Source organism: Chenopodium album, chromosome 6 (genome assembly GCF_948465745.1).
Source record: "Chenopodium album chromosome 6, dcCheAlbu1.1, whole genome shotgun sequence".
Lineage (NCBI taxonomy): Eukaryota > Viridiplantae > Streptophyta > Magnoliopsida > Caryophyllales > Amaranthaceae > Chenopodium > Chenopodium album.
This window is the reverse complement of record NC_137839.1, coordinates 67,801,481-67,817,623: the sequence shown is the minus strand read 5'-3', so window position 1 is coordinate 67,817,623 and position 16,143 is coordinate 67,801,481. Positions and strand designations below refer to the sequence as shown.

At 34.7% G+C, this 16,143-nt stretch overlaps 3 long non-coding RNA genes across 4 annotated transcripts; 1 reads left to right on the top strand and 2 right to left on the bottom strand.

Annotated features, from left to right (window-relative positions):
- The first annotated feature begins 968 nt into the window (after positions 1-968).
- On the top strand, positions 969-3,112 carry LOC145635056 (uncharacterized). The gene is made up of 4 exons (XR_014113764.1): positions 969-1,633; positions 1,735-1,815; positions 2,178-2,240; positions 2,902-3,112. It is a non-coding gene; the product is annotated as an uncharacterized LOC145635056 (long non-coding RNA).
- Positions 3,113-8,834: 5,722 nt separating this feature from the next.
- On the bottom strand, positions 8,835-11,095 carry LOC145635054 (uncharacterized). The gene is made up of 6 exons (XR_014113761.1): positions 11,010-11,095; positions 10,812-10,927; positions 10,424-10,726; positions 10,248-10,304; positions 9,370-10,158; positions 8,835-9,266 (listed from the first exon to the last, which is right to left on the bottom strand). It is a non-coding gene; the product is annotated as an uncharacterized LOC145635054 (long non-coding RNA).
- Positions 11,096-11,441: 346 nt separating this feature from the next.
- Positions 11,442-13,161, bottom strand: LOC145635055 (uncharacterized). Of its 2 annotated transcripts, none has more exons than XR_014113763.1 (3): positions 12,772-13,161; positions 12,327-12,623; positions 11,442-11,553 (listed from the first exon to the last, which is right to left on the bottom strand). It is a non-coding gene; the product is annotated as an uncharacterized LOC145635055 (long non-coding RNA). The 2 variants fall into 2 exon arrangements; XR_014113762.1 differs by lacking the exon at positions 11,442-11,553 and adding an exon at positions 11,984-12,082.
- Positions 13,162-16,143: the final 2,982 nt, after the last annotated feature.

Below are 16,143 nucleotides of genomic sequence, written 5' to 3'. Positions count from 1 at the left end.
AAGCCAGCCCCCATCACTGATGCTCCACCCAATTTCTATCTCCTCTTTGCCAATTTCTTCTCAAAGCCAGCCCCCATCACTAGTACCGCTGCCACTTTCTTGTTTGAATTTCATTGGGGTTTCTGGGTTCCAAATCGAACAACTCTCGAAGAATGAAGAAGAAGAACAGAAAGTTTGATTTTGGTGTTGAGGCCCGGCAATGTCGTATCCACTATTATCAACGGTGAAATCAATCACATTTCATTTTTTGCATTGTCATTTCTTTCTTTTTTTTTTTCATTTTTTGCCCTCAATTTGAGTTAATTTGTAAATTTAATTGATTTAAGTTAATTCAATCGGTTAGTGTTGGTGGCTGGATTACTAAAGGCGGGCGACTAGTCGTGTTAGTGCTGGAAGCAGGCGACTGGTCGTGTTGGTGACTGGAGGCGCACGACTGGTCGTGGGAAAATGGTTGATTATTGTTGTGGTGGTTGTACTCGGTCAGGGTAAGGGTCACTCAGTCAAGGGTTACTAGGTCGGGTAGGGGTTACTTAGTCAAGGGTAGGAGTTACTCGGTCAGGGGTTACTTGGTTGGTTAGGGGTTACTTGGTCAAGGTTACTTAGTCAGAGGTTACTTTGGTTGGTCAGAAGTTACTAGCTTAGGTCGGAGGCATTAGTAGAAAAATTGTCATTTGTAACGGGTTATTTGTAACGGGCAAAGCTATGCCCGTTACAATAAACATATCCGTAACGGTCAAAATAACAGTCCATTACAAATACATATTATTCGTAACGGGCAACATGGTGTCCGTTACGAAAACTATGTTTTTTGTAACGGGCAAGATCTTGCCCGTTACGAATAGTTATTTATTTGTAATGGACAAGATTGTGCCCGTTACAAATGTTTGAATTTGGGCCCAGCTGATGAGAAAAGCCCATTTATAACTAGGGTTTCACTCTCCTCAGTCAGTCAGTCCTTAAGCCGTCATTTCCTCATCTTCTTTCCTTTCTCCTTTCTCCTCTCTCCTCCAAAAACCTTAACATCCCCAATTTCCCACTCGATGACATCTTATCAATGGATGTTCAGCTCTTACAAAACCCTAAAATTCCATCCCCAAATCAACCAAATTCCTCAAATTCTCTCAATGTCTTCCTCAGAGTTTGCCCCCTTCCAATTGCTCCTTCCAAACCCTCTAAATCGAAACAACCTAATTCGAAAAAACCCAGTAAGAGTTGTCTTACGATCAATGACGATTCATTCTATTACGATTATTCCCCCGATTTACGATTCTAGTAGGTTGAAATTTGAAGTTTACAACGGATTTTTGCAAGTTTTTTCTTCAAATTCTTCTCAGGTTTGTTGTTTGAATTCCCCCCCTTTTTTAGTTTTTGGGATTTTTTCAATTGATTGATTGCATACTTTTTTAAGTGAATTGTGGTTATAACTGTGCAGGATGAAGTGTATGATAAGCTCATGAGACCAATGGTTGAGGGATTTATGAGTGGAAAAGGTGGGCTTTCGGCTGCTTAAGGTCCTAGTGGTTCTGGGAAAACTCACACCGTTTTCGGATCTGTCAAAGTACCCGGTTTGGTTCCTCGCGCTCTTTCTCCACATTTTTAATGCTGAAGCTGGTAAATCGTCTATGATGTCGAGGTGATTATGCTCACAATTTTCCTTTTGAGGTTCAATTAATAGTATTATATATGTGTGAGATGGTAATTCGTTTTTTTTTTCTCTATGTTGCTCTTTTAAAGTCTTTGCGGTCCTGTTGGTGAATTGCTCTCGAAGATTCGGTAGATCGAAGCCTCTTCATAAGGTCCTTGGTGGTGGTAAACGTATGTTTCCTCAATTTTTGATTTTTCCCTCTTTTTTTGATTGAAATGTTGTTTGTATATTCTGAATTTGATTGTTTCCTGTACAATTTGTGCGAATTGATGATTGTTTTTAGCTTGATTATTGTTTATTAATGGATATCGGGAGTGATTTTGATTTATTTGTTTATTTAATTTTTAATATGTAAAGTGTGAATAAGTGTTAGATTGTTATGCTGGGTTGTCAACTTTGAAACATTGCCACCATTTGTTGTACTCCCTTGATTTTGTAAGTTGTATGCTGCCGCCATCCATTCTAAATGTATGCCTGTATATAATAAAAACGTGACTATCTGCTAATGTAATTCTTTTCACCACTTGTGCAGGAAATTGCTTTGTTGGGGCGTCTTAGACATCCAAATATTGTGCAGTATTATGGTTCAGAAACTGTAAGTCTGAGATGTTTTCTTAGATTTTATAGAGCGTACACTTGTTTTTCCCTTCATTTTTGCATTAATTGAAGATACTTGGTTAGTATTATCTACATATGCCTGAGATTTAGAGCGAAAAAGTGATGATCGCAGCTTTATGAGAATTTGTTTTGGTCTAATACAATATAAAAGTCCTAATTTTTAATTTGAGGATTAGTTGTCTAATTGATCAAGTATTTCAGTTTCAGTTTAAGTTGGATATTTTATTTCCAACCTTACTTCTTGAGTTTGTTGCATTAAAAATACGTAGCATGAGCTTTTCCATAAGGCACAATGTGTCAATGTCTAATCAATATGGATTATAGAGGTCGTAGGCTTATGAGGTCTTGGCCTAGTGATAAAGGCTAAAAGCTTGTAGTTGTTCAGACTATAGATAATTTATTAATAATTGTTGTCGCTGGCTACTTTTTTCGGGAGCTATATGTAGAGTGAGAGGGTGGGAGGTGGAGCTAATTTTTTTTGACAAAAGCTTCAGACCTTTTGCTTGAGCTTAAAACAAGTATCATCTCATTAAATTGGACTCATATAACTTCAAAATTGGACTCATATAACTTCAAACACAAGTATCATCTCATTAAAACAAGTATCATCTCATTATCCCATTTTCTCCATCTTTCAGGAAGCATTTTTTCAATGGGAGGCTCATACAGTAAATCAAGGAACAGTCTCCACAGTCCATCGGATTTCATTTTTGGTCATACACAAGAGATGATTGATTTCGCGGGGGAAGTTGGTGCTCCAGACAAACCACTTGAGTTGCAGTAATTTGTGGAAGATGTAAACGATTTAACATTAATTTAGTGGAAAATCATTTAAATCTCTTATTGCCATTGAGATTTTCTTTTGCTCTATTTTTTCAGTTTTAGTTATTAGGTGATAATAAATGTATTTTTTTTTTGCCGATTTTATATATATGAAGTACTATTTTTATCTCAATTAATTAATAAAATAATTGTGCTATAATTATTATGCAAGCTAGCTAATCCAGCACAACATGTGCTGGATTTTTTTAAAACTTGGGTTACACACTATTTGTAACGGGCAGTTGAAAGTCCCGTTACAAATAAATCGTTATTTGTAACGGACACTTGAAATGTCCGTTACGAATAACGGGTTATTTGTAACGGGCACTTGAAATGTCTGTTACGAATAACGGGTTATCCGTAACGGACACTTGAAATGTCCGTTACAAATAACAGGTTATCCGTAACGGGCACTTTAAATGCCCGTTGAAATGCCTGTTACGAATAACACTGGCTATCCGTTACGAAAAACATGAAAACGACAGAAAAATATACTCCTATTTTTCTGTCGTTTTCATGTTTTTTCTGATGAAGCTTCTACTCCAAAGCTTCTAGTTCCTTCAAAGGAACTTCTCTTTGTTTGTTCCATTGAGGAACTGCTGCTTGTTCCCTTCGTCGAAGAACCAACTTCTAGTGCTTCTTAGGAGCTGCATATAAAGTCTAAAAGAACGTTTGAACATTTAGACTTCTTCTCTTTGTGTTCCCTCGAGGAACTCTTTTTTTTGGTGTTCCCCCGAGGAACTCTTCTTCTCTTTATGTTCCCTTAAGGAACTCTTCTCTTTGTGTTCCCCCGAGGAACTCTTCTTTTTGTGTTTCCCTGAGGAACTCTTCTTCTTGTGTTCCCCTGAGGAACTCAAGCACGATTCATACTTTGTAATCTTCAATAATGATCTAATTTAATTTGTAATCAATATTCTTCATGCTTCATGGCCTGTTCATGCTTATCTCAATACACATATTAGTTAGATAATCATCATTTGTTATCTATCATCAAAACCTAACAACAAAATATATATATATATATATATATATATATATATATATATATATATATATATATATATATATATATATATAATTTTCATTCAATCCACGTACACTATTGTCAAAAGCATCACCATTTTTTAAAAATCTCTCATCATTATCTCCCACAAGTAAATTCCAAATCTAGTACGGTAATCAATTATCAATTATCAATCAATCATCAATCAATAACCTATACTAAAGGCGAATCTTAAATGACATATGTTATTATGTGGTTAAAAAAATTCCCGCCTATTTTTCTTTCCAAATTTCTATTTTTTATTATAATATTGTTACTAAATCTTATTGTATCTTAGATTATTATTTTTATGGAATATTCTAATAATACCTTTTTTACTTAATAAATAAATCAAGATATGTACATGGTATTTCATTACCAATCATCAATCAATCATCAATAACCTATACTAAAGGCGAATCTTAAATGACATATGTTATTTTGTGGTTAAAAAAAAATCCGCCTATTTTTCTTTCCAAATTTCTATTTTTTATTATAATATTGTTACTAAGTCTTATTGTATCTTAGATTATTATTTTATGGAATATTCTAATAATACCTTTTTTATTTAATAAATAAATCAAGATATGTACATGGTATTTCATTAGCTATTAAAACAAATCTACCTTTTTTTATATTAAAACAAATCTAAATTTGGAAAAAATAAAATTCAAAAGAAAGGAAAATGTATAAACTAATATCACTTTAATAAATAAATTTTTTATACAAACAAATTCTTATAAAGTAAATGTCAGTATAAATTAAAAAATGCGAGACATACTTATGTGTCAATTGGATTCATTAAAGTTTAATCATAATAGTCATTGAATTAAGTAAAAAAAAAAAATTTGTATTACCCGTGCATGCACCGAATCTAAACTAGTAAGTGTATACTTCTATAAACTTTTGATAATCAATCTATCTCCTTAATATAAAAACGTACTTAGATTTTTTTTCACAAGATTTAAGTAACTTGTAGATTTCTTTAAATCAATAATTAAAAGTACAATGTGTACAATCGTTTAGAATGTGACTCGTTGTAATTTTTAACTTATTGTCAATTAGTAGACTAATCATTCAACTAGTTAGCGACGCTGCTAACTTGATTTTTTCACGAAAATTAAGTAACTTGTAGATTTCTTAAAACTCATGATTAGAAGTACAATGTGTCCAGTCGCTTAGAATTGAATGTGGCTCATTGTGATTCTTCAGCTTATTGTCGATTAGCCGACTAATCATTCAACTAGTTAGCAACATTGCTGTAAGTTTTCTTTTCACATTGATATAAAAATCACGGGAATTAAGGAGAAATAAAGAATGTACATTGTAAGTAATTTACATTGGGTATGCAAAAAAAAAAAAAAAAAAGAGAGAAAGTAATTAAAGTATATGAGAAAGTAAAATTTACATGGGAAAGTTAAATTTGCACAAATATTTTTGCAAATGTTAGAGAATTTTGGTAAAAAAAATAATATTAATGGTACTTGAAAAAAGCAAATGTGACTAACATTTTGAGTCACCAAAAATGGCAACAGTGACTATCAATCGGGGACGGAGGGTGTATTATCTATAATAAATTCAATAATTAACAACATTGTCCCTCGCTTTTCATCAATAAAAATACAAAACAATAATCATATATTCATATAAATGAACTCTTCTCATTTTGGTGGATCATCCAACGTATTCAAACGAAAGTCTTCATGGGCTTTTGAGTGCGGTCAACTTTGGACTCGTGGAATTGAAGAAGCCCAGCATGCCCTCTTTGAATTTTCAACGACATGTTGACACTGTCATTCATTGTGAGTCAATGGCTGTCAATATTTTTTTTGACTTTGAAGAATATTTCTAGATTAAAATAAGGTACCACTTTTTAAACGACACTTTATAACCATTCAAATTATCTACGAAAAGAACCCTTGCATAATCTATTTTGACCCAATATATTTCACTTATAAAATCGTGATTATGACGATTTTTTTTGACAAATATTTATATGTTGTTGATAGGTTATTTCATACTTGTATTAATTGATTAATCTATTATTATTATTATTATTAAAAAAATATCAAAGTCATACAACATATAAAAAGTTAGTGGGAAGTGAAGATACATTATAAGCCCTACTCCTCTAGCTATAGTATATGCTATCCTGGTGAACATATAGCCCGATATAGGCAGCAACACGTGCCCCAATATCTTGAGCCTTCGAGAATTCCTGGACCTGTTTCAGCAATGCAACATCCTCCTTCTATAATTTCCTAAGAGAAGAGAACAAAAAAGAAAGAAAACATATATGCCCAATCGCCCGACAATTAACTTCATACTTGACCTGCTTACGATGAACCGCATCAGTCATAACTTGCCCAGATACAAAGTCAGATAACCCAGAATGAGTAAAGAAGAAGACCTAGTCAAGTCAACACACATATCGCAACCTCGTTCCCAAGAGTAAAGCAGCACATTTGTAGGCTGAGGGCCCGTCGATCTCCCCTAACAACCAAATGTGAACTTCCTTTCTTGCAAAATTCCCAAACTGATAGCATACACAGGGCCGTCTCATGCAAATTTGGGGCCCTGTGCTATTTTCATTACAATGTTTAATAGTTTAAAATATCACTAATAATGAAAAGAAAATGACTAATATTCAAGTAAATTAACGGTGAATTTATGCCTTAATGATATACGGTCATATACTTTGTAAGTGATATACATGTAAGACGTAAATAAGACGTAGATAATGTTATATTATTGTAATGAAAAAAAATCAGCTAGTTAATTAAAAAAAAAAATAGATAAATTGTGTGCAACTGCAAAAGACACGTACATGATAATAATTTTTACATATTAATTAAAAAGAGTGAAATATATTGTATTGCATAAAACCAAATTAAAAATGAAAAAGAAAAGAAAAAAAATGATAAGAACACATTAGCAAAAAGAAAAATAATAATAAAAAAAAAATTCTTCCTTTAGGTTCGAACCTCATACCAAGTATAACAAAGCCTAACTATTCTACCACCAAGCCATCAAGGTTGTGCATTAAATGATATTACAAACCTGACAATTATACTAAACATTTTCATTTGGGGCCCTTGAAATGTATTGGGCCACGGGGCCCTGTGCTGAGGACCAGCTTGCACAGGGCCTTAGCCGGCCTTGAGCATACATTAAGAAAGTTATCTCCGAACAATATTATGGCGATGCTTAATACCCATCATACCAACACATGACACCGCAGGATCCGTAAAAATACCCCCAACAAATACCCTAAAGCAAGCAAAGCACATCATTGAAATAGAGAACTAAAGAACACCCAATCGATAACACAACACAAAGAGATAAGTTTTAGCGTTCTTTGTCTAACCCAGCAGAAATAGGGACCACCTCGAAACCAAGCGAGGTGTGTTCTCCTTGCTAAGACTTCTACAAAACTAACTGACAAGGAGAAAAAAAGTGGATTCTGCATAAAATATATATCCGCCAATTTCTTCATAAGTTTTAGGGCATCGACCTCACTAAGGTTACTAAAAATTTCAGACTCCACAGTTCTATTTAATTGACTCATCGCATCATCAAAGGCCCCAATCAGAACCGACAATACTAGCATGTCATAGAAGTTGAGTCTGCAAGCTAGTAGACTGCAAACGAGAAGCGAGAAAAGCATAATAGTGAGCATCACTCGCGGAATAAACACCAAGCCCTCCAAACACAAAGGGTAAGGTGGCAAGACGCCACTTCCAGTCACCAAATCCTGGCTTAGAAGCAATAACAATACACTTCAATGAAGACCGAAGAGCCCCATAAAATGTGCATTGAGCCGCCTAAAAAATATCAGGAGTACAAGTACGTAAAGCAAAGTAGAGTTTGGAAGTTCCAGTACACACACTAAGTAATAGTAACTCACAGTGGGGATCACCAAGCTTAGTAACCGTATCCATAAGTGTAATAATCTTGGTCACTCTTTGCATCACAAGGGTAATCATGTTGTTGTAGCAATTTGGAAACCTATGAGCACCCAAAACATTATGTATCAAATTGGTTCACTAAGGAGAAATACTTAAAGGCTTATAAGTTCCCACTTGAGCCTTTAAATGGACCCCAAGAATGGCCAGAGTCCCCTTATGCTCCAATACAAGCCCCAATGGTCAAGAAACTCCAAAATAGGACAACTACAAAGAGAAAGCCATCTTTGGGTGAGGTAGAAGGCTGCAAGTAGTCAAAGAAGGGGGAGTCACTAGTAGAAAAAGGCTCATTTGCGTCGCTCATTTATAGTGTATTTGCGTCGCTTCTATGAGCGACGCAACTGCTCGCGACGCAAATGACTTTTAAGTCATTTGCGTCGCTCCTAGGCGCGACGCAAATAAGAGTCATTTGCGTTGCTCCTTTATAAAGGAGCGACGCAAATGACTCTTCTGATAAACTTTTTTTTTGTTATTTGCGTCACTCCTTTATAAAGGAGCGACGCAAATGACTCTTATTTGCGTCACTCTTTTATAAAGGAGCGACGCAAATGACTCTTCTGATAAACTTCTTTTTTGTTATTTGCGTCACTCCTCTATAAAAGAGCGACGCAAATGACTCTTCTAATAAACTTCTTATTTGTTATTTACGTCACTTGTTTATATAGGAGTGACACAAATGACTGAGTAGACAATACAAAATTGCTGTATTTGCGTCACTTGTTTGTTTAATGAGTGACGCAAATGAGGTGAATTTTTTTTTTTAATTATAATAATTGCCTTGTATATGTTTGTAGTACCTGTTTTCCTTACTAGTGGTATAAAGTAATATGCTAACGCTAATATAATTGAAATTAAAATGCAATATTATTGAATAATGCAAATGTAAATTTCGGCAGAGTCTCCTTTGTAATTTGGCCTACCCATAAAATTGGGAATGACGGCATTATATTAACAACCTGTCCAATAAATTACATCTCAATATCATAGACATTATACTCATCATTCCAACACCAATTAACCAAATTCATTCATTTCAAGCCTATAATCCAAAACAAGAGTCCAACATGCGCTAAGTGTAAATCTAAAGTTCAACATTACATATAAAATACTCTGCCCAAATATCTCGAATCTCATTTATCTCCTCCTCGGTGTACGGTGTAGTTCTTGAAAAATCCTATCAACACAACAAATATACAAGAGGAAAGTTTTAATTCAAGATTGTAGCTAACATCAAATTGTATTTATCAAACAAAAATGAAATATTTGACAACTCATACCTGAATAAGATCCTCACTGCTATGGTGATGTTCAAGTATTTCGTACATATAACGCATGACGTAGTAGCTACACTCACGTCCACCCAATTGTTGAGGACACTACATGGAATTTAGATCTTATACTAATCCATGTCTTTGCTCTCTTTTTCTATTGCTGTTAGTACCTTCTACAGCTTCACATCGAATGAACTTGTTACTCCTGTCATTCCCAGCTTATCAATGACCAAACCTAGCTGTTGAAGTTGTCTAACTCTAGTGATCAAATTAAAGCCCCAATAATTAACTCATTCTTTATGGGGGTTCAAGAACAATTTTTTATCATATTTCTCGGTTAACTTGATGAGGAATGGCCGAATGGCATCCTACAAGAATGAAACTAATGATAAATTTGGGTTAAATAACATGCCACCTAGTAAGGTTCTACCAAGAAACTACAGTACACTCACAAATTTGACATCATCCTTAGTAACCAGCTTACTGTTTCATGGAATCAAAATGATTGTTTGTATCAATTCCCAAAATAGACAATTAGCACCTTCATATATATCCTAAAATGAATTACACATCCCATCAGTTTACTTCCATCCCCAAATGTCTTTCTACATACAGCAAAAAGATCATAACCATACATGCCGAAATAAGAAAGGAATCCTCACCTTGCTGTCTATTAAAATTCCAAACATAAAACTACCTTGGGTTATTGTGCAGTCCTCAAAATTTATCATGATTGTCCCTCAAATTTAGACACCCTCTTTTTCCCTTAAGATGAATCATCACCTTTGCTGTGTACTAAAATTCACATAATAAAATCAGTTAACGTCTGCAGGATTTGATAGAAAAAGAGGTTGCTCCTTAAGATTAGTAAAGAGTTCACATACGCAACACATGGGGATAGATGTGGGTCCTTGCACCATCCTGGTTTCTCCTCTGTGCTCCTGCAAAGTGCACCCAAGAAACAACTCAGATCAATATTTTGGTAATTAATATCGAAATCCTGCTTCTGTTGCAAAGGAAGATAATTGGGCATAAATTATACATCATTAGTAGTTATTACTTGTGAACTTCACTGTCATGTCTTTTCCTTGTCATCTGCCATGTAAACGGAATATTAGGATCCACACCAGGCTGTGAAATTTCCAAACCATGTTTCTTAACCAAATCAACGTATCTGAAAATTCAATAAAAAATAAATGACAAAAGTTCTGTACTGAATAGCTCAAGACATTAGAGGATATGATGCAGAAAGAGTGCTAAATTTTCGGAATCAAAATTATCCACTCCCAAATCTTCGTCCCAGATAAATATGTAATCATATGGTGCCACAATGTCAGGATGTAGAAATTGTTTTGCATACCACCTTTAACCATACAATGAAAGAACGGATCAGTATGATAAAATTGATAATTAATCTGACCCAATTGCCTTAAAACAAGAGTACTAACCATTTCGTCTGTTTTCGAGCACTGACACGGATAGCACGTTTTGACCACTCAAACTGATCCCACTCAGTCGTCTTACCATCGTAATGGAAGAGCAGAATAGTGAAGTTGTCTGAGAACTGTGCAAGGATAAAAGAGCATATAATTAATACAAAGATGATGTTAGCAGTAATAAAGGACTTGAAATTGCTAGAAAGAAACCTTTTTAACTGCTTTGTCAATATTTTCTTTCATATCTAAGCCAACTGTGAAGGTCACTAGATACTTAGGCTTGGTTTTCAGATCCTGCAGAAGCCATTTTGAACCAGTATTATATTCAAACTTCAAAATTCTATTATCAAAATGAATAAAACTCAGTCTTTGTGCTGATAATGCAATTTATCAAGAAACCTTAAAAGTACATAAATAAATGTTTAAAATTACAGTTCCCTTGCTTATTTTTTTTCCTTTACATCATTACTCAGACCCCTATTAACCCGAAAAGTGTAATGTGGGAAACAGAGTAAAGACTTTTTGTCCAACAAGTATCAAGGATAGTGATTAAAAGAGGAGGTTCTACATAACAGAAGACAGTTTAAAAGTAAGGTGTATGTGAGAAGAAATTTCAGAGACTTGTTATAGTATGTTCACATACCTCACTAGGAAGACCCCATAGTCTACGGAGATAGAGATCTGACTTAGAAGAAACTATCCCTGGCGGTAGTCTCTCTGCACCGCTAGGGTTTGATTGGGCCAGCAATGGCACCTGAGAATCCACAACAATCAAACAACAAATATTATTAAGTGATGAGAACCTTGGAAGACTAGTCCCATGCATCAGACCAGAAAAGCCTTAAAAGAAATACATACATGATGCCTGATCTTGCAATGAGTAACAGATGTAAAATATATGTCAGCAATCAACATGAAGAATTTTTATAAAATGATTAAAGTGGCAACTCGCAAGGGCTACAACTACATATACAAAGTGTGTTGATTGAAAAGTTTCAACAATATAACTGTTTGCTTGTGGTAAAGTTGGGTTCAGAGTTACAGAATCATGCAGGAATACAGCAGTTTTATATGAATGAAGTTGCCTAACATATTTTACCAACAGGATAAAATTACATGAAAAGACTGCAGTGTAACAGAAAAAGAAAAAGACTGGTGTGCATGTACAATAGCAAATTATGATTACCGGAGAAACAAAGAAGTTGAAGGAGATGATAAGCCCCCCCTTCCCATCCAATAATCTCAGCAATAAGCCTACTAAATTCGGCAATTCGGCACTCCTCCTATATTTAGACTATCCATCAATCATCATTCTATCATTTGTTCATTCTTCATTATCAACTAAAAATTAATTGAAAATAAATTAAAATTCCTCTCTTTCTTCTAATTTCAAATAATCAACAATAAATAAAAACAAGAAAATCACAATTTCTGACAAACTCGAAATTTTAATTTCAACAGAAATGAACACAAATTAAGAACAAAATTAAAGAACTTAAACACAAATTAAGCACAAAATCAAATTACCTTCTCATTAAGAGAGCATTTGGACTGAACATACGACTGAGGATCAAACCTATCATTCCGAAACGCGTTTGAGTTGATTTTTTGCTCGAAATGGGGGATTTTTGGTCGGAAACAATCAATTTTTCTGGGTTTAAGGGGTTTGAATTTCTTGGGGTTTTTGGTCTAAATTTTTGCTCGAAATTGCTCGGATTTGCTTCAACTTGACTGCAATTTTAATTTAGATGTTAAATTTGCTGGGGAATCGCAGTTTTTTGGCCTAATTTGTTGGATTTCAGAGACGAATTTGTGGGTGTTTTGCTGTAAATTTCAAATAATCAACAATAAATAAAAACAAGAAAATCACAATTTCTGACAAACTCGAAATTTTAATTTCAACAGAAATGAACACAAATTAAGAACAAAATTAAAGAACTTAAACACAAATTAAGCACAAAAATCAAATTACCTTCTCATTAAGAGAGCATTTGGACTGAACATACGACTGAGGATCAAACCTATCATTCCAAAACGCGTTTGAGTTGATTTTTTGCTCGAAATGGGGGATTTTTGGTCGGAAACAATCAATTTTTCTGGGTTTAAGGGTTCGAATTTCTTGGGGTTTTTGGTCTAAATTTTTGCTCGAAATTGCTCGGATTTGCTTCAACTTGACTGCAATTTTAATTTAGATGTTAAATTTGCTGGGGAATCGCAGTTTTTTGGCCTAATTTGTTGGGTTTCAAAGACGAATTTGTGGGTGTTTTGCTGTAGAAATTCACTGGAATTGAAGAACTCTTGTTTTTTTTTCTTTTTGATTAGTGAATGTAGGCGAAGGTAAAAAAATGCAGAAAACCTAAAGCCAAAAGAGTTATTTGCGTCACTTTATTATAAAAAAGCGACGCAAATAACCTTGTTTATGATATTGTACACAGCTCATATGCGTCGCTCATGTAGTAAAAGCGTGACGCAATTTACTTAATCACTTATTTGCGTCGCTTGTTAACAAATGAGTGACGCAAATAAGTTTATTAATTGCGTAGATTTAATAAATAAGAGCGACGCAAATGAGAGAAAGCTGAAATGCACTTGAGTTTTGCGTCGCTTCTTGAATAACATGCGACGCAAATAACTTAAAAGGATGGTAAAAATAAACATTTGCTTCGCTCCTTAGAATGAGTGACACAAATATGGCGACGCAAATGTACATTTTTCTACTAGTGAGTTATACAAATGTACTAAACTGTGGAGAAGCTGGTCATAACAAAAGAAAATGCCCATTGCCATTGACAGACAAACTTGTGCCTAAGTCTTTAAAGCCACCTAAATCATCACAGGTGGGTGACTCTACTGAATCAGGGAAACATTAGGCCCCAAAAAAGCAGAAGTCAACGCAAGCAGCTAAAGGAAAGGGGAAAGGGATGGGAAACATTGCGCCTGACAACAACAGTCAAGTACATCTCCTTATACACAACATAGGTGTGGGAGTTTACACTTATCCTAATGGGTACAACAGGCAGGCAGTGGTAAGTATACACTTACTCGTGTTTTTATTTAACAAATTTGCTCATGTGCACTTGTTTATACACATTAAAATCATTTTATCATTTCAAAAATGCAGTACATCAACCAAAATCAGGCACTATCAACTCCTCACTCAAATCTGACAGATTTAACAATAGATCAATGAGGTACGTTTCATTCAATTCATTCACTTCAATTGTCATTACAAATAAAATCTAACTCATTTACACGCAAATATCAAAATAATAATCAAAAGCAACCATAATATTACAACTCTATAAAACGATAATTTTTTCTTGTTCTGCAAATTTGAATCTTCAATTTCTTCATTTCTTTTAATCATGTTGATCATTTCATGTTTTATCTCCCATGCTTGATCATCATCAATTCATTCCCAAAAATCACACCCATTATGGAGATAATATCTACATGTAATAAACCTTCTAAAAAGGTTTTTATTAGTTCTTGAAACTCTCCTTACAATAACGCGGTTGCAGTAACATACTAACATTGTGATTTTTTTTTTTTTTTTCAGGCTACTACACAAATGATGGAAGAAGAAGCTTCTTTTTATACTGCTAAGTTGGTGTAACAACTAGTTTTTGGAATTTTCAGCAAACCTCTATTATTTTGACAGTTGGAATATTTTGGAATTGTAGGGAATATTTCAAGCATTATCCCTAGCTCGAACCCCACTGTAATCATACACTAAAGTACGGTGGCATCCAAAGGAAAAGAAGATAGAGCAAAAGAGTCGCAAACAAGTTTTAGGAACTTGTAAACCATTCACGAGGTGAAGGTTACACCCTTTAACGATCCCGGAGATCGTCAACTCCAATAGGTCTGGAACCATGACTGATAGTTCGGGGATGAAGGTACATATCCAACCTAAAAGACATTGAACCTGCCCTAATAATAGGCCTCTACTTTATTCTGATCGTATTCATGTGCGCTATCTGACTAACATGCAATCAATAGGATTAACCCTAAACATGTTTAATCTATGTTGAATATTAATGCACAAACAAACTATTATTGGCGATCACTTGAATTATAATCATATTTACCCTAAACAAGATTATTAATTATCTTATTAAGCGTGATTACATGTACCAAATTCCCTTTAAACATGCATAAAAGGTGTGATCAAGCAATAACAATAAACATCAAGCAACATAATAATAATCATAATAAATTATATATAAGTTATCCGTCAATTAACAAATAACATTAAATAATTCGTAAATTAACAAATTACGTAAAGCAATATGCTAATTAACAAATTATGTGAAACAATTCGTAAATTAACAAATTACGTTAATTTATATAATTCAACACAACAATAATCATAATTATTATAATCATGTTAAAGCATAATATTATTAGCAAGATTCTAGGCATGATACTAACAAGATTAATAATAAACTGTAATACCCCAAAATTTTCTAGCTAGTATAAACTTTAAAACTTTAATTATATATGTTATTTTAATAGATTTTATAATAATTATTTTATTTTCGGATTTAAAAAAAAAAAAAAAAACTGATTTTGGATATTTAATAGAAACAGATTTTGGAAACTGATATATAAAAAAAACAAAGGGAAATTCTCTTTGGTAAACTCCAACTTTTCCATTTTTTAAGTGGTAAACATTCTTAAATTTTATTATCAATGGTAAACCTAAATTATTGATTACCATTGATAAATGTTATTTCCTTAACTATAGTTAGTTTTTTTATTTTTTTTAATTATATTGAAATTATTAAAAAAAAAAAACCCAATCCCTCCCCCAACCCACTGCCAGCCCCTCCCCCAACCCAGCCCCCTCCCGGTGGCCGGAAAACGCCGCCGACCTCCCCTAGCGCCGCCGACCTCTAGCTCCTCCCTTTCCTCCACCTACGACACCTTCACTCTCCGATCCCCGTCGGAATTGGCCCCCCTCCCCTCCCCTCCCGCCACCGCGAAACCCCATGACCAACCCCCATCTCGTCGGCAAATGGTCGGCCGTCTCCCCTATCCCCCGAAAATGGCCGGCCAGCCACTCCTAACCCCAAAAACCACCCCTAATTGGCCCACTCCAACCCCAAAAATCGCCCACTCTCCCTCGAAAATAACCTCTCACCACCACAAAACCCAAACCCGTTTCCCCTACACCACGACCCTCTCCCTGCCGGAATCGGCCCTCCTCCCCTGACCCCCACCCCGATTCGACCCCTATCCCCTTCGCCTCCCCGAAAACCAGCCCCCTAAACCACCTAAAAACTCAAACCCGATTTCTGGGTTTGGTTTAAAAACTCTAAACGGGTTTGGGTTTTTGTGG